Raw genomic sequence first — 21,583 nt, 5'->3', positions numbered from 1 at the left:
GGAATTTCTCAAAGCCATCTTATTGTATTGGGAATATTACATAGCAGAAGGAACCTAAACCAAGAAATAGCTTTATGTATGATGTTAGGTTGGTAATTTGTTCAGTATTAAGCAGGGCTTTGTGTGTATCACGAAAGATGCAATGCATCATTTTGTCTCTACAGTGTTGCTGGCACATATGAAAAGCACATTAGTGAGAAGGTATCCTAAAAAATGTTCCATTTTCTTAGGCTGCTTTCTATTCAGTACACAGTAAAACACACTGCAATTTGGAAGTAGATCAGCAAAACCAATTAAAAAGAAATGATCAACAATTTTGGAGATTACATGTTTGAAAATGCTTACAAACACTATTATCATGAAAATTGCAGCAGACTACAATGATACCATATTAGCTCAGCCAAATCAAGCTCATATATACAGATGTCAGTCTTTGCCTGACGAGATTTTTTTTCAATGTAATGATAGTTATTTGTAAAACAGGGATAGAGTTTTCGTGTAGAGGCATGGTAACTACAGTGGGTAATTATGAACAGATTGGGAGTGGGATATCAGCCAGGGGAGCTGCTCAGCTGGAGGATTTTCAATGAGAAGTGATGGGAGTGGACATTGAATGTTAGAGTGGACATGTTCCAACCGAAATTCACCATAATGCACTCTCTCATTAGAAAAAGATTACTTGTGCCTCGGGCCACTGCACCTCAGGCAAGTTTGAAAAAGCAGGGTCTTCACAGTGATTGTAGGAAGGGTCCAGACCCGAAACGTCAGCTTTCCTGCTCCTCTGATGCTACCTGGCCTGCTGTGTTCATCCAGCTCTACACCTTGTTATCCCACTTCCTCAAGGCGTTTTATTTAACATTATTCTCTTTCCCTTTTGTCATGTGGATCCCACAGTCCAATTGATCTGAATAGTTTGACTTATGAAGGACGTTCCTCGGAGAGATTCCTTTTTTTAAACATTCTGCTACTGCACAAAATTCTAATCCATTCTGTTTTACAAAAAAAAAATTCTCCTCTAGTTCTGTAAGTCCAATTTGTATGCACTGCACTCATGCCCGCAGATATTTTCAGCGGTAGATTTGCTGACAATCACGTTTTGAGCAGCATAAACGAGTTATGACTGCAGGAAGAATTCTACCTTTGACTGACTGTTGTGTTGAAGAAGAGAGGCCACAAATGGACAATGTTTTTGATTGAGTGTATAAATCGCTGAAAAATTGAGTTACACAGGACTGGACTATCTCTGGAGTTGGGGATGTTGGCAGGCAGCAGCTAAACATAGCCCTACTGGCTAGCTTGTTGGCTTCATTGTTCCAATCCACCCCGAGGCCATTTTGGAAGAGCGAACAGTGTCTGGCAGGGTTAAGGACCTGATGTATGTTGAGTAGTTGGTCAGGCTCATGAAGAGACGAAATGAGGCTAATTCCATGAGGTCAACTGCAGGAGGCATAGCCAGTTAACATGTCAGGAAGTGCTCCAAAAGGGCTCTTTTTGACTGCTACTGCAGCCAAGTGTATAGGCCAATTAAGGAGTGTCCCTATGAAAATCCCACTAAGTAACTGTTTCCTCAAGCTGGATTTTATATGCGAAAATAACCCCATTTTCTCAATTCCTCCCCTAAACTGGAAGACAATCTGTAGTGTTTATTGGGCCTAGGCCTAGTTCAACAATAACTGAATATTTTCATTGCAATTTTGTCCCATGAATTTTTTTTTCAAATGCTTTGCAGTATTGTAACAATTAAATTCTCAAATGCAAAACCAAACACTTGGCAGCACAGAATTTGAATATTGCTGGAAAGAGAGATATGTTGCTGAACATTTTTTATCTTCCATTTATCAGGACAACTCAAGGATGCCAAATTTTCATACTTTGCCTGTCTGTGGTAACTTGAGGGAGACTGGGCACTTTTCAGGTCTGAATATGACAGCCTTTGGTTGATTTTCTAATTTTCACTATATGTACTGAACAATGATCAGATTAAGATAGCCATTGCTCTCTGGGCTAGCTTTGATGTACTTAATTTCTGCATTAGGTTTGCGAGAAGAGTAAATGGCCATAAGACTGCTAATAAAGCCAATATAATATCATGTGGAGTTATATATATCCATCGTACGCATTGACCGGTGGAGTTAGGTTTGTAGTAAACAGAAGCGGAGAAAACATTCACAAATTCTCAACTAGCATATCGTGGAAAAGAAGATCATCAGATTGGCCCATCTTATAAATGAATTTAAGCATGAGGTGGAATGCATTAAGGTGTGTAACTTTACATATGGTTACAATTCTGAAGAAGAGTCAAATCAGACTCAACACGTTAGCTCTGTTTCTCTTCGCAGAAGCTGTCACACCTGCTGTGTTTCTCCCGCATTTTCTCTTTTTATTTCAGATTTGCATCATCCGCAATATTTTGCCTTTACAAAAGCTTTTAAGATGGCTGAAGACATATCATGTGACTTTGGCAAATTCAGCTCCTGAAACTTAACAAACGTCTAATTACAAACAGGACAATTAAAGCCATTTGTGAAATTCACACATCCTATTTTTAAGGATCTACCATCAACAAAAGGGACTTAACTTCACAGTTGGACTTCTACTTCTATTATACAAATGACCATAAAAATATCAAAACATAGCTGTTAGGTATTAGATGATTATGAAATTGATCTCATTAAATTTTCATTGTTTTGTTATGGCTCTTCTTCACAAACAAGGCATCTTAAACATACAAAATGTGAAAAGACACAACATGGGGTGTTTACCAGCCTAACACACTACCTTATTTGGAAAAGGAAGTTTGATTTTATAACAGGTCACATGGGTAAGACAATATTTGTGCCTGCCCTTAAAAGTAATGTTAAAAGCTGCTCTGAAAAAATGTCTCCATTAATAGCTATTTACCCTCCTAGGCAGATAATTAACCATTCCTTTGTCTGTCCAACTGTTCTTCTCTTTGGGCTCTATCCGCACCTATCATTTACTTCTTACCCCCTCCCCTTCCCCCATCTTCTGCTTATAAACTGACATTTCCTAGCTACCTCAGTTCTGAGGAAGGGTCACTCGACCCGAAATGTTAACTCTGATTTCTCTTAAAGTCAGAAGTCACGCGACACCAGGTTATAGTCCAACAGGTTTATTGAAATCACAAGCTTCCAGAGTGCTTTTCCTTAATCAGGTGAAGGAGGAGCCCTCCAAAAGCTTTTGATTTCGAATAAACCTGTTAGATTATACCCTGGCGTCGTGTGACTTCTAACTTTGTCCACCTCTGTCCAACACTGGCACCTCCACATCCTGATTTCTGTCCACAGATGCTGCCAGATTTGCTGAGCTTTTCCAATAATTTCTGTATTTTTCAGTACTCTATTGATTTGACTGAATCATGGAATTGTGCAACTTTGGAGGCCGTTCTGCCCACTGTGTCTAAGACAACTCTCTAAAAGAGCTATTGAGTTAGTTCCACTACCTTGCTCTTTCCAATAGAACTGCATTACATTTTTAATGGCAAGTTATAATTCTTTCTTTGCTTCGATTTGTAAAAGGGATTCTTTTGACATATTCCTTTTTTCATAATCCCACTCGTCAAAATAGATTCTACTGTGTATTGTTTGCAAAGTAAAGATTCTGTTACCACATATTAGTGAAATTTCTATGCACCTGCTAACAGAAACAATGGTGTATACTTGGTAGTGATGTTTTACAGGTTTAAATGCTGTTAGTCTTAGAGCCTGCAGGCTTTGTGGGTCACCTGGGAGATATTTTATAATCAAAGCACAAACTGGAAGCCACAGAGGAGGTGACTAAAACCCAATGTTCTCCGGAGGGTTATAATAATAATAAAAGTGTGTGTTATGTGTTTCCTAACCACTGAGCCTATATTTGAGCATGTTTGAGTGTAATTAAATTTGTAATTATTGTGCATTTGCTTTGTACCAGACAGGAATCTGGGGCACAGCAAATGTGTTTCAATTTGAATATCAGAACATTTCACTCCTCAATTTCACTGCTAGCTAAAATTGATATAAGGCAAACTGTTCTGACATGTATTGTGTATCTTTCCAGTTTTAATTGACTAAGTTGCTTACTTATTATCAGAGTACTAAAGTCATACTGTTGATTCATAATTCGGGCCTGAACACTGAAATTCAAAGTGTCTTCGCATGCAGTATCGTTAACATATCAGTTCTCAGTATATTAATATATCTGCAACTGTTCCTTTTGGTATTATTCATGACACTTGAGATTTTACTTATTTTTGCACTATCAATGCATTTAAAGACAGTTTAATGGCTAATGCAGTGTATATTTTAAATCCTATTCACAATAAGCATATCAGATTATGAAACAATAACATCATTTGTACAAAGTGCTTTTTTCACTATATTGTAAATATTTAAATATACTTTACCTTCACTATAAATTCATTACAATGGAAACTTAAGCCATGGGGTTTGCAGAGCACACATAAAGCATTTAAAACACGATGAGCTTTTGAAGCACATTTTGGAAGATTAGTTTTGACGGATAATGGAGATACAATTTAATGTCTGTGCTGCCTTGTGGATAATATTTCAAATGGTGATCAGCTAAGGTATCGCAAAACCTCCTTTGATAATACTAAAGCTCATTTTGGCAATATGGTAATGCCCACCAAACAAGTAAAATGTCAATTCAGTGCTCAACAAAATTGCTTCATTAAGTTTCCAATTATCAATTATTAACTATACACAATTTAAGAAATATAAAATGCTAAACAAGATTACAGTGCTTGTTCCAGGTTTCGCTGCCCCTGTGAGGAAGCAACAAGATAATTTATATGAAAGCTTTGTCATTGCTCCAAACTATTAATTGCACTATTGTAATAATGTCAACTTTTGAATGAATACCTATGGATCTGTTCCATGCAGTTTAGTCATTTTCACAGGAGATGTGCATTCTAGTGTACAATGGTTGCAGACATTTCAGATAATGACTCCTGCCCCTGTCAACCAGTCATCCTTTTATCGAGAGTGTTTGTATGTATATTTGTATAAATCTCAGATATAGTCTTACATCCTATTCACCCCATATAAGGACATGTGGAGGACACAAGTAACTGAATGAGTCGAACAAGGTAAATTTGAAGTCGCATCCAACAGATGAAGAGGCAGGGAGAGAGGCAGAGTTTATGTTTCAGGCTGCTGAAGCCATTGCGGCAAGTGGGGCCATTCTCAGAAGTGGAAATACTCAAGAAGTCAGAATTAGGGACCAGATATCTTGAAAGTTTGTAATATTGGAGGAATTTAGACAGAAAGAAAAGGGCAGGACCATGGAGTGATAGGAACACAAGGTTTTAAATTGAGTACCATAAAGTTCTCACAGTGCAGAAAGAGGTCATTGGCCCATGAAGTCTACACTGACCCTATGAAGAAAATCCTTCCCAGACCCAGCCCTCCACTCTATCTCCATGAGCCCCCACCCCCCACCCCACCCTGGCCATTTACCATGGCTAACCCACCTAGTGTGCACAACCCTGGACACTATAGAACATTTTACCATGGCAAATCCACCTAACCTGCACATCTTTAGATTGTGGGAGGAAACCCACGCAGACACAGGGAGAATGCACAAACTCCACACAATCAGTGACCTGAGGCTAGAAAGGAACCTGGTTCCTGATGCTATGAGGCAGCAGTGCTAACCACTGAGCAACTGTGCCAAGTAATTCTTCGATAGGATGTCAATGTAGATCAACATGCACAGGGATGATGGGTGAACAGGAATTGGTGAAGTCAGGTTATGAACAGTAGTATTTCAAGTGGCATGGTTTTACCATTGGTGAACGCTGGAACAGTCAAGCGTGGAGATAACAAAAACATAAATCAGTGCATCAGCAGATGAGCTAAGGCAGGGACAGAAATGGCCACAAAAACAGAAATTGCTGGAAAAGCTCAGCAGGTCTGGTAGTATCTGTGGAGAGAAATCAGAGTTAACATTTCGGGTTTGATGACCCTTCCTGAGAACAGAAATGGCCAACTTTACAGAGGTAAACATCGTGGTGGTTGTTAATGGAGTGAATGTAAACGTAAGAAGTTTCTTTGCTAGTCAAATAGGATGCCAAGGTTTCAAGTAGTTTTGTTCCACCATAGACAATAGCCAGAGACAGGGATGGAGTCTGTGTCTAGGGTACAGAGTTTGCAGAGCAGACTCAAATACCAGCTGGTTATTTGAACTAGAGCAATGGACAAATAATGTGATGTATTATCTGGATAAGCTAACACGGGCTACAATATCTGTAGAATGAGGAAAAATTATCACCTTTAGAAGCAAAAGCAGAAACAGGGCAGAACTGCAGAACAGCTGGTGGGTCATTTAAGGACTGATACATGAAATGTATTACCTCCTCTCAAAATTACTACTTTAGAAATTCAGCATATGATAAGCTATAAAGACTTACAGAGTGATAATTAGTCTGCAGTACAATCCTTGACCAGTGTTGAATCCTGATCTCAGGAGGGATTAAAGTCAGTTGCTACAATTGACCTAAAGCTGAACCGTCCTACCAAAACCCATGATATAAAATGAATCATTAAAGAACGTAATTTCAGGGATCCATCTCATAATTTTTTTTCAATAAACACAGCCGGAAAATTATTTATACCTGAGTATGCAACTTTCATTAATATTGCCATTTTTTATCACAATAATTTGTTTATAAAGAAATCTCCAAACAGTCAAAGAGCAGTATGAAAGAAATTAACCTTCTGTTGGTCTCAGTAGCAGTTTTCAATGGGTGCTGAAAGGAAGGCTCTTACGTAGATACAAAAAAATCCCTCAGTTCAAATCATGCTCCCTGCACATCATCTGTTGTACAATTTCCAGTGGAAGAAGTCCTCACTACAGTGGAGTATTTGCCCTCTGTTTAATCTCTGTTATATTTAGCTTGGGGCAGTACAATGGCTAAGTGGTTAGCACTGCTGCATCACAGTGCCGGGGACCCGTATTCGATTCCACTCTTGGGCAACTCTCTGTATGGAATTTTTACATTCTTCCTGTGGCTGTGCGTTTCCATCAGGTGCTCTGGTTTCCTCCCACAGTCCAAAGATGTGCAGGTGAGGGGGTTTTGCCATGCTAAATTGCCCATAGTGTCCAAGGATGTGCAGGCTAGGTAGTTTAACCATGGGAAAAGCAGGGTTATAGTAATAGGGTAGGAGGTTGGGATGCTCTTTGGAGGGTTGGTGTGGACATAATGAGCCAAATGGCCTGCTTCCACTCAGTGGGTATTCTATGATGTAGTTTGTGTGCGAACTCAGGGTGCAAAAGAAAAGACGCATTTCAGTTCTTAAATACAAATTCGTCACACACATTTAGAAAACAAGACACTCTTAAAAACATAATAAATGAGGAAAGGTGGAAATAGTTGAGACTTATACTGTCACTATATCATGCCTCATTACTGAATTCCACAGCAAAAGTGTCAGAGATAGCCACATGGAATTTATCTGCCATTGACAGCTGCTCTCAGCAGTGGAAAAAGCCTATTTTGAACATTTCTGATTTGTTCCACCCATTAATTAGGCTGACTTTTATAGTCATTTAATCTCACAAACATAGGGTAAAAACTCCATTGTGGCTGTTAGTGAGGTTGGCAAATTGCACTGGGCCCTTTACTTTGGGTACCTCGTTCAGGCCTCAGGGTGAATTTTTGGCAAGAGAAGAGCAGTGCCTGTCTTTGATGATTGCATACCGATTGTCGATTTGGCACAAAATTGATTTTTCTATTACTGACAGAAACGCCAAGTAACAGGTTTCATAGGAATATTTCTTCACCTAGCTGAAATTATTTTCTTTTAGAAATTAGCTCAACATTTAGAGCATGAAGAAAAATATTGATACGCCACCTTTTCTAGATGGTGTGTGAAATCAAGTCAAATCGATACTGTTTGGATAGGCTGGCTGTCAACAGCAGCCGCGGCTTTTCAAATGAGTTGCTTAGGGTTATGCAGATTTAAGGCAGTGAAACATGGCCAACTTGTGCTTTCTCAATATGACTCTTCAGAACTGCTGGTGTTCACTTAGTCTGATGATAATGCATTGACTCCATTTAGTATAGTGCTGCTATGTGCGGCATGTGGAGAATTTTCCCTTGAGATTACATACACCTTCTTGGCCAATATTTCATCAAATATAGCTCCAGCCAAAGCAACAGGAAAGGGTTATTTAAATCTACAAGTTACTGTACGAATGCAACGAAAAAAAATCTGTTATTAAATCACACAGGAAGATATAATTGTGGTGCACAACGTTTAGAATAGAAATTTCGAGCACTTCGTGTACTACTGAGATATTTCCAAATCAGTCATTCCACCTTCAATCCACCAGTTTTCTCTGAAAATCCAGTAACATCACTTGGGCCATCTCTGTTATTATCCATATTATTTGATCCCTTTCTTATCATTAGGATGTGACATTTGACTATGTTCAAACTTAAAATCTGAACCAGGTACTCTTTAGTTGGATTATAAGCACACCGCCATAATAGTGCAATGAAGAAAAAAAGAACATTTGTCAATTCATCCTAATCATCCATGAATCATGGGCAGTTGTTACATCAGTATCATTGTGAGAAAACAGTTTTACGCTTAAAGAGAATACAAATGTCACATTGTAATAGAATTGCATGTTTATCAACTGTGAAAAGGATAAATTACACTACACTAGCTTTATGTATGGTTTACAAACTAATAAGCTACTATTTGACTGCGTATGAGACAGTGGAATGCTATAAATGCTGTCAAAGGAAACTACGATGGTACAAGGCATAAGCTGGCTATGATAAATTGGAGAACGTTACTTAAAGGGCTGATGGTGGATAGGAAATGGCAAACATTTAAAGACTGTATGATGAACTGGAATAATCATTCCTGTCTGACACAAAAATAAAATGAGAAATTACTATGGCTAAGAAGCAAATTTATGGATAACATTAGAACCAAAAGAGGGGCATGCAAATTGACCAAAGAAACAGCAGAACTGGAGGATCAGGAGCTATTTAGATTTCAGCAAAGGAGGACAAGGGATTGAATAAGAGAGGGAAAGTAGACTACTATGTAATGTTATGGGGAACATGAAAACTGATTGTAAAATCTTCTCTCTGTATGTGAACAGAAAGGAGATTGGTGAAGACAAATGTAGTGAGAAACAGGGGAAGTTATAATGGGGAACAAAGAGATGGCAGACCAATTAAATATGTACTTTGGTTCTGTTTTCAAAAGAAAGGAAACAAATAACGTCCCAAAAATGTTAGGGAACACGGGGTTTAGTGAGAGGGAGAAACTGAAGGAAATCAGTATTACTTGGGAAATGGTGTTGAAAAATTGATGGGATAAAAGACCAATAAATTCCCCGGGCTCATTAATATACTTCCCAGTGTACTGAAGGAAGTTGCCCTAGAAATAATAAATGCACTGGTGAACATCTGTCAAGATTCTACAGACTCTGTAATAGTTTCAGTGGATTGGAGGATAACTAATATAACCTGAATATTTAGAAAAAGGTGTAAAGAGAAAAAAGGGAATTATGGATTGTTTAGTCTGATTTCAGCAGTGGGCAAAATGTTAGAATCTATCATAAAAGATTTAATAGCAGACCACTTGAAAAACATGACAGGATCAGACAAAGTCAGCATGAATTTATAAAAGGGAAATCAGGCTTGACAAATCTACTGGAATTTTTCAAGGATGTAACTAGTAGAGTTGATAAAGGAGAGCCAGTGGATGTTGCTTACTTGGACTTGCAGTAGGCTTTCAATAAGGTCCCACATAAGAGACTGGCATGTAAAACTATAGTGTGTGGAATCGGTGATCGGGTCCTTACATGGATAGAAGATTTGCTGCCAGACCAGAAACAAAGACTAGGAATAAACAAGTCTCATTCTGAGTGGCGGGTAGTGACTTGTGGGGCACCTTAATGACGAGTGCAAGGACCCCAATTATTCACAATATGTATTAAAGGTTTAAATGAGGGAACCAAATGTAATATCTCCAAATTTGCAGGCAACACAAAACTGGGTAGGAGGATGAACTGTAAGAAGGATGGAGAGGTGCTTCACTGTGATTTTGAACCAGTTGAGTGAGTGGACAAAGATGTGGCAGATGAAGTTTAATGTGCATAAATGTGAGTTTATTTATTTTGGTAGCAAAAACAGGAAGGCAGATTATGGTGAATGGCAATAGTTTGGGAAGAGGGGAAGTTACAATGAAATCTGAGTGTCCTTGTACACCAGTTGCTGAAAGTAAGCATGTGGGTGCAACAAGCAGTGAAAAAGGCAAATGGCATGTATGCCTTCGTAATGACAGGATTTGAGTACAGGAGCAGGGATTTCTTGCTGCAATTGTAAAAGGGACCTAGTGAGACTACACCTGGTGTACTGTGTGCAGTTTTGGCCTCCTTATCTGGGGAAGGATGTTCTGGCTGTGCAATGAAGGTTTACCAGACTGATACCTGGAATGTCAGGATTAACGTATAAAGATAGACAGCATGGGTTGGGACCGTATTCTCCAGAGTTTAGAAGAAAGAGGGAGGATCTCGTAGAAACCTATAAAATTCTAATAGGTCTAGACAGGGTCAATGCAGGAAGGATGTTCTCAGGAAGTCCAGAACAAGGAGTCACAGTTTAGGGATGCTGGGTTGGTCATTTTGGACTGATATGAGGAAACATTTCTTCACCAACAGAGTTGCAAGCCTGTGGAATTCTCTACCACAGAAAGTGGTTGAGGCATAAACATTGAATGTTTATAAGAAGGAGTTAGATATAATATTTTAGAGTTAAGAGGATCAAAGGGTATGGAGAGAAAGTGGGAAAATGATAGTAAGTTGAATGATCAGCCAAGAGGTTCTCGAATGTAAATGGATTGTACTGTGAGTGACATTTTCCTTGCGCTTAATGTATTGGAGTTATCATACGCCATCAAGATGTAGAATGTTCAACAGACATAGCACTACCTATAGAACACGAGAAGAAATCTGCCAGTTGTTTTCTGTGCAGGTTCCAGTGTTTAGAACAATCTAAGAGAACTGAAATTGAGCTGGAAAGTCAACATACAAATTCTGGTATTTTCAACTGGCTCTTCAAGGTATATTGAAAATGCCTTTGTGACTTATCGAATATGAGCAACCTGTACCTACTGACACTAATTTCAAAGTTTCATTGCAAAGGCCTGGATGTAAGCATGACATCTATCATTATTGTTTTTTTCACCATGGGCTGATATAATTTATACTGAAATTGTGTCAGATTGGAATTTTCATCATTCAAGTGGTAGCCAGCAGTTAAATGCTTGCACTCATTTATGGCTAGTTATGGTATGACTTACAGATATAATAAAACAAATTTGTAAAAATGTCTTAAAAATAAAGTGGCAGTCAGCTAAGGCTACAAAACCTGCACCACTGTGCCTAGTTTCTCATTGCCGCAGGTATTGTTTTACTTTCAAAATGACATCCCTACTGCATATGCACAATTTTCATTCAGGCTTTACTGGATGTCATTTCAGTAAAGGTGAAGAAAGGACCTCCTTCACCCTCACCAGAAACAGGCAGTCATTGACAAGATTGGACACCAGGTGAGGACCCCCAGCTCGTTATGATTCCAGATGGGTACCCCCCAAATTGCTATGCTGCTACTAGGTGAGCAGGGATGAACTATTCCCTTTCTTAATTCAACCCTTCCCTCAGTTAGTCAAAACAAGGCTAATTTAAAATGGATCCCTTGCTTGTGTATAACTTGTCATAGCCATTAAATTGGATAACGCCAGTAATGAAGCAATTGATTTTGAGATTCTTGACTCTGCAAATTTGTTGACAGGCTTTTGTCCAGGTTCCTTTCTGACATTGAATTCACTGGCTAGCTTCCAGCACTCAACACATCCAGAGAAAGCTTTTTTTTAAAATCTGCATTGTGAGGTTTCCAATGGTTGTCCTCAAACTGTGTCCATCAAGGAAGACTAGTCCACAGTAGCACACTAACACATAGACCAAGGATTACAGTTGTGTCTTAAGACTTTTTTTGAATATTGCAGGTGTGGTAAATAACATGTCTATAGAATAGGACATAATCCATGGGAGGTGGCTATCTGTTGAGTAAGTAGTTAAACTCTAAGTTTGCCTGATTGAAGCTTCCCTGACACACTATATGTGTAACATTCCATGGATTCTATAATGGATCAGACCAAACACCTCAAAATATATGAAGAAGATAGAGTAAAACCCCAACTCTTTCTTATTTTAAAAGGTAAGTTTAAGGTATTGTGTTTTTGATGCAATTCAATTTGTTGGCCTACCAGGCTTGAAACAAGACATACTTTATTCTTACATTATAGTTAAAATACAAATAAAAGAAAGAAGAATTGGAATAACTTAACTTTATTGGAAAGCTTACCAGTATAATATTATTTAACTATGAAACAGCAACTGTTTCAAAACTGTTTCAAAAACTGTTCAAATCCCATAAATACACCCTTAACAAAGGCAAATTCAGTAAAATAGATTGTCTCACATGCAGTTCTCCAGTCCAAGAGGAAAGACCATCAAGAGAAAATTCTGAGATAGAGGAAGAACCCAAGCATTTTGCTGTAATGGGGAAGATGTGTAGCAGCTTCCATATCAAGCTTCAAAACCTCACAAGCTACTGAAAGCTAAAACTAAAATCCTGGTTCTGTGGGAGCTTGAGCCCACTTCTTCATGTTGCTTCTATTATTTTCAACTTTAAAAAATAACCCAAGGACACACAAGCTGTTTACTTTATTAGCTTGGAACAGACCGCTTTTACAGACAGCCATGAATTGACATCTGCAGTCATCTTGGCTGTATGTCCTCTTTTAAAAATCACAATTAGCAGTTCAATATGTCCAAAAGTAATCAAGTTATGATCTATCATTATGATATTTCCCTTGCCCAAAAATGAAATATGATTCATTCTTATTTCATTGCAAAAGGAGAAAACACAGTTAATTATAAATATCAACACACTCACACTTTCATTTTCCCATTGCTGGTCAGTATTATCTTTTCAGTTCTAACTGGATCTTTTTACATACTGGACAGGATGTCTGCAATTACATTTGATTTCCTAACAATATGGGTGATAAAAAGTGGTATGGTTGAAGGAATAAATTCTAATGGAATAATCTGCCATTCTGAATCTTAACAATCTCACAGAAGTTAACAGGATGTGGCCAATATTGGCTGTGGTTTCTCTACATGTTCCAGAAAGACTGGATTTGTAATATTACAGGGGTGAATGCTGTGATTAGCTATAACTCAGTCTTAATATTGGGAATTGAATGAGGTGGTAGAATATTTGGATAATGTTTAACAGCTTTAAATTGGCTTTAAAAGACTTGTGACAAGGCATATTCATGTGCAATAAGTTTCCAGCCATTACAATTCAATGGCTTGAACTTGCTATGTCTACAGCACAGAGCAATTAATGCTTCTTGTAGATGAACAAAGAACACAGACAATTAACTGCTATACAACCAACAGTATTTGTGATTGATAATTGGAATGCCATACGCTTCATTCTAGCCAATTTTAGACATTGACTTTAGTCTATCATCAGTGACCAAGCATGTCCCAAAATAAAAATTACAACACTATTAGAGAGACCCACTTTGTTATTTGGAATATCCAGCATCACTTTTTAAAACATGCAGTGTATAATTTATTCAATTGTGCTTTTTATTCCAACAACATAAAATATTTATTATTGTGGCTAGCATAAATCTCATTAAATCAACTGGAGTTAATGCTGCCTGTAGTATACTTCAGACCTAGACTGTTGTTCATTTCTTGATGCACCAATTACTGGCAGTAAATCTGCAATTTATTGAAATTACCACTGCATTCTTTCACTCAATCCTTTTGAAAACCTTATATATCAAATATGTTCCTTTATTGTTACCATATGCAAAAGTAGAAGAATTAAATTATTGGGATTTATTTGCTTATGATTACAAATTCAGAGTGATGATACATGGCTGAATATAACCAACTGTGCAGGCACAGATGTAGTCAGTGATATCCCTGGCTGTGACCAGACATGCAGCAGGATGTGACTATGCATGCTCAGACTTGCTAATGTTGATAGAAAGTTGACAGAATTAGACCATTACAGTGCTTCAGACATTTTTGCATGGCCTCATTTATTGTATTGCCACCACCAGGGATGCAAAGAGTGCACATGAGGTCTGACCTCACAGAACTGACAGAAAGGAATGGTGCTGCTGAAAGTGTGGATATTGTGAATAGCTGTATTGAATGTGAAGACAGAAATCAGAGGGTGATGGGACTCATTGTCCACAGCAGCAGTCACAAGCCATGGGCACAGTCTCTTGGTTCAGGATAATGGCCCCACTAGAGCTGTCAGCAAGGAGGTTGTGGCTGGGAAGTTCAGAGGTTCCCATTCCAGGCCAGTCCCCACTCCCACACTTACTCCTCACCTCCCCAAACCAGCTCTGTCTTCTGGTCAACAGCCTCCCCTCACCGCGCCCACACTCGGCGTTTGTTCAGCTCCAGTTGGTGTCCAAGTACCTCGCCTCCCTCACACCTCTCATCAGCATGTGCTGAATGTGTAATGTGATCGACACATGCACAGTCAATTCTTGTAGCTTGTCCGACTGTAGTCGGCTGATGTCATTGACTGAATCTTTGTGTATGCAGCAACCAAATTCTGTTATGCATATCACTCCATTTTTGTATTACTTATTTTTGTTTCTGTTATTAAGCAACTTGACAATTAGATTAATATGCAATTTAAATATCAGCTTCAGACTAACAGTTTTACATTCCTAGTATTTCTAGTATTCCACTGTATTTTTGTATTATTAGCTGGGTTAAAAATGCACTTTCTGGTGTGTATCTCCATATTCAGCGATACTTTTAAGAGTACTAATGAGTTAATTAAACCACATTTATAAGCTAATTATAATAGGAACAACTTCTTGACCTTGAAATGTTAATGTATGCAAGGCTGCCAGCTGGAAGAAAAGACCATAGTCATTACCGTTGATTGATGAACCATCAAAGGAGGTTCATGCTAGTCAAATTTACAATGTGCACGTTGTAGGCCTTGACTAGGTGTCACAAACAAGGAACCAGAAAATATGGTTGTTACACATTAGCTTCTTGAGGCATGATGTATACACTGCATGATTGAGAAATCAACTATTGCCCTTCAAAGAAATCTATCTCCATCTCAAAGTGAAATATATTTGAACAGCAACCAGAAGATTTTTTTAATGCCCTGCTTTCACTGCCTGTTTGCAGTAGAGATAATCTGAAAAAGTGATCTTAGCCATTTCTTGTCTCCTGTTCTATTCTGTTTGAAGATTCCGGAAATAATTGCAAAATATTAGCACTTTTAACTGTTTTTAAAATGGTTTGAACATTGTCCAGAACACCTGGTATTCTACTTGTTACTTGCATGTGTGCATACAAGTGTCTGATTGTGTGTAATTAGCATGTTTCAAAATAAACATAATGGCTAGTTTCAACGCAAAGTCAGAGATTTGGACAACTGTCTTTAAGCACTTACTTATGTGAAATGTATAATCGTATAGCCTTTGGTCTGTAATTCTGTAGAAAATTTTAATCCTGAGATCTGTTGAGTATTAGCACTTTCATATGTATAAGAGTGCTAGGTTCCGTTCACAGCCGACCAAGGGCTGCTAATAGAGCCAATGGTTTGCTGCGAACATTGTCACAAAGTTGTCATATATGGACAATGAATGTTTAGTTCTCTTAACTGATTTAATACCCGGGACTGTCATTTGAAAGAACACTGCTTTTAAATAAGCCAGGGCATTGTGTTTTAAGATGACTGCAGAAGCCACCTGAACTGCAAGCTGTCCTTCTCATCAGAGAATCATAAAATGAATTTTGAACAACATTGCCATGAACCTGTTCTCACAGAATCCCTACAGTGTGGAAACAGGCCCTTCAGCCCAACAAGTCCACACCGACCCTCAGAGTGTCCCACCCCCTAATCCACCCATATCCCTGAACACTATGGGCAACTTAGCATAGCCAATCCACCTAACCCGCACATCTTTGGACTGTGGGAGGAAACTGGAGTACCTAGAGGAAACCCACACAGACACAGGGAGAACGTACAAACTCCACACAGATAGTCACCCAAGGGTGGAATCAAACTCTGGACCCTGGTGCTGTGAGGCAGCAGTGTTAACCACTGAGCCACCATGCTGCAATGCGTTCTGTATTAAGATAGCTGAGACTGACAATAAGTGATCAATTTGTCTCTAGGAATTTATAACTTTTTTACTATGAATTTCAACATTTTTAGCTTTCCCTCTCTCCTTTATAATTTGTTCTGCTTTGCTGGCATTGGTGTAGATGTCTTGGGGTTTGGACACATCTTTTTAGTGAGTTTTCTACTTTACTTGCATGAGTATATAATAAAACAAACTCTTTTTTAGTTCAGGAGAGTTGTCTGATTTATTGTTTTATACCTATTCAAGAATAAATTGTATTGAGAAAACTTATCTTTAAAGAAAAAGTTTAAAATCTGTTATAATTAACTTCAGAAACAAAAAGAGCCCACCCTTGGACCTTGTCATAACAACATAAGTGTAACGTGCTGTTAGTAATTCCAAGACATAACAGTAAGTACAACAAAAAGAAGTCATTTTATATCATGTCTACTTAAATACCTAATACAAGTGAGTGCAATAGATTATCATTGGACATCAAGGTGAAATTCCCCCTGTTGGCACATTTTCCAAAAAGGTTCACATAAATTGGAAGCCAGTTTTATATTCATTTAAACATTTTCAGCAAGATTATCAGCAGGAAGAATTTTATCTCTAAGTGGGTAATAATGCTAGTGAGTCTACCCTAATATTTTAGTATTAAACAAGAGTTCAACATTGCTTTCAGTGAGAAGTGCAAGAGCATCTGGGAATCAGCACTTCGTGCTTGAACTTTACATCCGAGCCTGGACATCATATGATGGTATAACATCTCACTAAATACAGCTGTAGATGAAGCAGTATAAGAGGCATTGACAAGCATTCTAATGGGGCCAAAACATAAATTTGGAATGTTATAAAGCAAACCAATTATATATTTTTTAATGAACCTATTTTTCTAATCAACTTGTAACTATTCAACAGGCACATCCTAAAGTCACTGATCGTTACACCCCTCACTGCCATCTCCAGTTTCTTTCGATGTTCAGTTTGAAGACTGCGAAAAATGCCCCAAATGTTCAAAAGCTGATTTAGGATACTCAGGTACTGAAGTTCCATGCACTAAGGCAACATACAATTGTGCTTCATAGTTACATGAAGAACTATTTAAACATATTATTCTACTTGCGTTAAAAAGTTATTTCTTCCTCAGTAGGTTTCAATTAAATGTTTTCTGTTGCTTCTATACAGAGGCGAACTTGATTCCTTTCAAATACATGGTAACATAGAACTTAAATGTTGCTAAAAAGAGGCATTGCATCAAAGCTTTACATCTTGCACTCATCAGGACTAAGATGTAAGAAAACTAACATAGAAAGGAAGCAACAATTTATACAGTGTGAGAAGAGGGTGCTGATCTTTTGGACAATAGTTGGTATGGAGTTGTAGCAGGGACTGTTAATTGCCTTAGTTAACTGATTAAATTCAACCAGGAAAATAAATTCATCTTTCAGAGTGTGTTATACAAATTCAGAAACGTTCAGTTGCCTCCGTACTCATTTCCTCTGTCTAAAGGGTGTAACGTGTGGACATATTCTTTTCACCTACAGAGATCAGGGCTGTGTGTATGAACATATGTAGCTTCCCATACATACAAATGATCCCAACTGCTAATCTTAAATGGGTTTCTGGTTATTTATTAAATATTGTCCAATAGTTGAATCCTACCTTATGTTGGACACTATTATGAGTTTTACAAGCATGGGCTGGTTAACCATGATGGTTAACCATGGTGCTTGCTGTGGAGAATCAAAGAAACCTGTTGTTTGATACAGTCCACCACTGGTGTGGTTACACACCTGCCATTACATGAGCACTGAAACTCCTATACCATACTCCTCATTGCTAGATATGACAAAAGGTCTTTTTTCTTTTGGTGGAGAATACCACTCAAGTTTACTGCACAGTAACAGTGTGAGACTGCTAGTTGCATTTTTTAGATCCTTTATTCTTCGAGGGTAATCTGAGATACTGTGGGCACTATTCAGGTTTCAGGGCTAAAAGCGAGGGCCTTAGGCATTCCAGTTTTCAATTTTGTGCAATATACAAGTGGTGATGATTTGATCCGAGCTTGCTATTATTGCACAGAGTGGTTTTGATGTCACCTACCTCAGCATCATGCTCATGCAATAAGCAGGTGGCTAGGGCCCTTTTCTAAGTAGGCAGGATTATGGTACTCATTAATACATCTAAGGACAGGACCTAAAGGCTCTTTGAAAATTTATTTCTTGCAAGCAGCTATATGTTCATTCACTAATTTCTTACAACTGGAGATGGAAGGCAGAATGTTTTTGACCCTTTGAAGTAGTAAGTTTTCTAACTTTTCTAACTAAATCTAAAGTGCAGTACACGTATAAATTTTCTATTTCTGAGGCAGCCATGACATTTAATAGTACAACACTAACATTGAAACGACTGGAGCCTTAATAGTTAGAACAAAAAAATAGAAAAAATATTGAGCAATACAAGCAACAGAAAGGGAGAAGAGTTAACTTTTTGTCACATGAGCATTTTCTGGTTTTGTTTCAGATGTTCAATGCCTGTAACATTTTCTTTTTTACCTTGCTGTTTGAAGATGAACAAATGATTAACACTTTTCATCTGAAGTTTATTCTAGGTATTAACCTGCAAAGCCAGGTGTGAGTTTCCAATCAAAATAGTATTGCTGTCCAAATGTTATATTGCATTAAAGAAGTAGGTTTTGAGGAGTTACTTAAAATGAGAAAAACATTTAAGGTTTAGACAGGGAATCCCAGACCTTAGGGCCTAGGCAGTTGAGAGCACATCAACAAGGGTAAGATGAAAGGATTGGGGCCAGAATTGAAGGAATACAGTTTTATCAGAGAGTTGGAGGATTGGTAAAAGTTAAAGTCACAAGAAAGGTGGGTGAGGTGGCAGGAGAGTTTAAATGTGAAGTTGAGTACTTAAATTTTAAGGTATTGGTGGTTCATCAAATATTACAGGTTAGCAAAAACAAGGGAGATTGATGATTAGAGCCAGATGTACACTATGGGTAGCAGAGTTTTGGATAAGATCAAACCTCTGAAAGATAGGAGGTGGGAGGCCAGCTAGATGAGTATTGGAATAGTTGAGCCTGGAGTTACAAATACATGAATGAGAGCTTCAACAGGAACTGGATTTAAGTGGGTTGCAGCCAAATCTGGAAGTATGTGGTGGTCTTCATGAGGGAGAGGACGTCGGGATTGGAATTCAATTCAGGATGAAGTTGGATGCTAAGGTTGTGATCAATCTACTCCAGCCGGGGATGGTGGCGAAGGAGAGGGTAAGAAAGAGGGATTATACAGTATCACCAGAGGGGAAGCTGCAATATTTCCATCTAAAGGCAATTAAGTTTATTTACGTATATGACTCTATAATATAATCTTATTGTATGACTTTAAACAAAAATTAGGCTGTCATTGCAAGTACTTGTAAATTCTTAGTTAAGCATGTAATATTTCTGATGTTGAACTCCCAGGTTTATGCGAAGAACCACGTTATTAACTTTAGATAAATCATCGGCCCCTTCTAATATTTTGTTATTTCAACAATTTATCATTAAAATGAATATGTTTTCCCTCATTTTGTGTACATATTTAAAGTCATTGCATACAGTCCTTTTTCTACTTCATCTTTGTGTAAATTCAAACTCAGTCACGTAACTTAATTCACTTTTTTCCATTTTTGTGATTCAGATTATTAATTTGCCAAGGATAATAGACAGAGGAATTTCTCCCCTATTCCATGCAAGCATGGGAGAATGGTACATCTGTCTGTAAATAATAATTGTCAATCAGTGTAAAAGACTAGACTGGGAATCTGGTCATGCAGTGACTGTGCTCCTACCTGTGGGCCAGAGCACCTAGGCCCAGATCCCATGTGCCCTGGATATACGTCATAGCATGTCTGAAAAGGTTTGTTAAAATAGTTACAAGATGCAGATTGTAGTAATGTAGCACTGGGGTCACCAAGAAGGCAGTGATAAGTTTTTTTTTCTCATCTACTGATATTTTTGGGGGTTTGTGCTTAAGCTGAATTATGCTGAAAGAGATAACAAATTGATTGATTGCAAAATAACTTGGCAAGATAGAAGAAAATGAAAACAAACCTTTAAGAGAAAGGCAAAATTTTAGCTACATTAAAGGGTCAAACAACAGAGTTTATTTACACAGACTGACAATAACTGGAACATGTGTTTCAGAGTGCGTAGTGCTGGGACCAGTGACTTGAAATCCAAAGTAAAATTTCAAAATTGACAGACAACATGAAATCAGGATATTAATTAATAGAGAGGATGGAATGAGTAAAAATGCAGAAATAAACAAGCAGAAGTGTGCATCATTTTTCAAATTTAGCCTAGCTATAAATAAATGTAAGCTCATTCATTTCAGTAGGAAGAATAAGAAAACTATGTGATCCTTGGAAATTAGTTCTTAAATGGGAGAGAAGAGCAGAGGAATTTGAAGGCACAGATACAAAAGTCATAAAAAGTAGCAATGCATGTTAAGAGGGCCATTGTTTAAAAAAGCAAGCATGGTGTTCATTTTTAGAGTAGAATGGACTAGGAGAGGAATTGTGTTAAGCATGCCAAATTTTGGTTGGATCACGCTTGGAGTGCTGTGAACATTTCTGACTTAAGTATTAAGGCTCAGAATTTTGATCTTTGGTTGCATGCTCAGAACTGTGCTCAGAACTTGGAACAATCTAGGATGGAGAGCATTGGGTTGAGAGTCTGATTGGGAGATTAGAAGGGGCTGCCAGTCTCTGAAACAGGCTGGCAGAAAATCTCCCTAAGCACTGCTGTACTGTGTTCAAAGTTTAAAATGAAAGATTAAAGCTTGAACCATCCTGCCTGAACTCACCTTCATATTCTCAATGCCACATCAATGCCACCTAATTCCTGTACTTACCATTGTGCTTCCCACTTCCTCCATGCTAACCTATGTCCATGTATCTACCCCATGGTCCCTCATGCACTCCATGCCACCGTATGCCCATTACTCATCCAGAGGAGCCCCACAATGGCAGGACCTGATGGCCAGGCTGAGCTTAGGTCCCACAGTGTCCTGTACAACCTGAGCTTTGTTTAAGGAACTCAACTGGACTCACCACAAAACTATAGTGGCTACAAGAGCAGTCAGAAACCAGTAACACTGTGGCCAGTAGCTCACTTCCTGACTCCCTAAAGCCTGTTCATCACCTATAAGGCACAAGTCAGGAGTGTGATGGAATAATTCTCACTTGCTTGGATGGGTGCAGCTCTAACAGCATTCAAGAAGCTGGACTCCATTCAGGCAAAGCAGCCATTTGATTGGAACCACATCCATCATCTTGAACAT

The sequence above is a fragment of the Rhincodon typus genome, chromosome 12, assembly GCF_021869965.1.
Source record: "Rhincodon typus isolate 14 chromosome 12, sRhiTyp1.1, whole genome shotgun sequence".
Taxonomy (NCBI): Eukaryota; Metazoa; Chordata; class Chondrichthyes; order Orectolobiformes; family Rhincodontidae; genus Rhincodon; species Rhincodon typus.
This window is presented reverse-complemented; position numbering follows the sequence as displayed.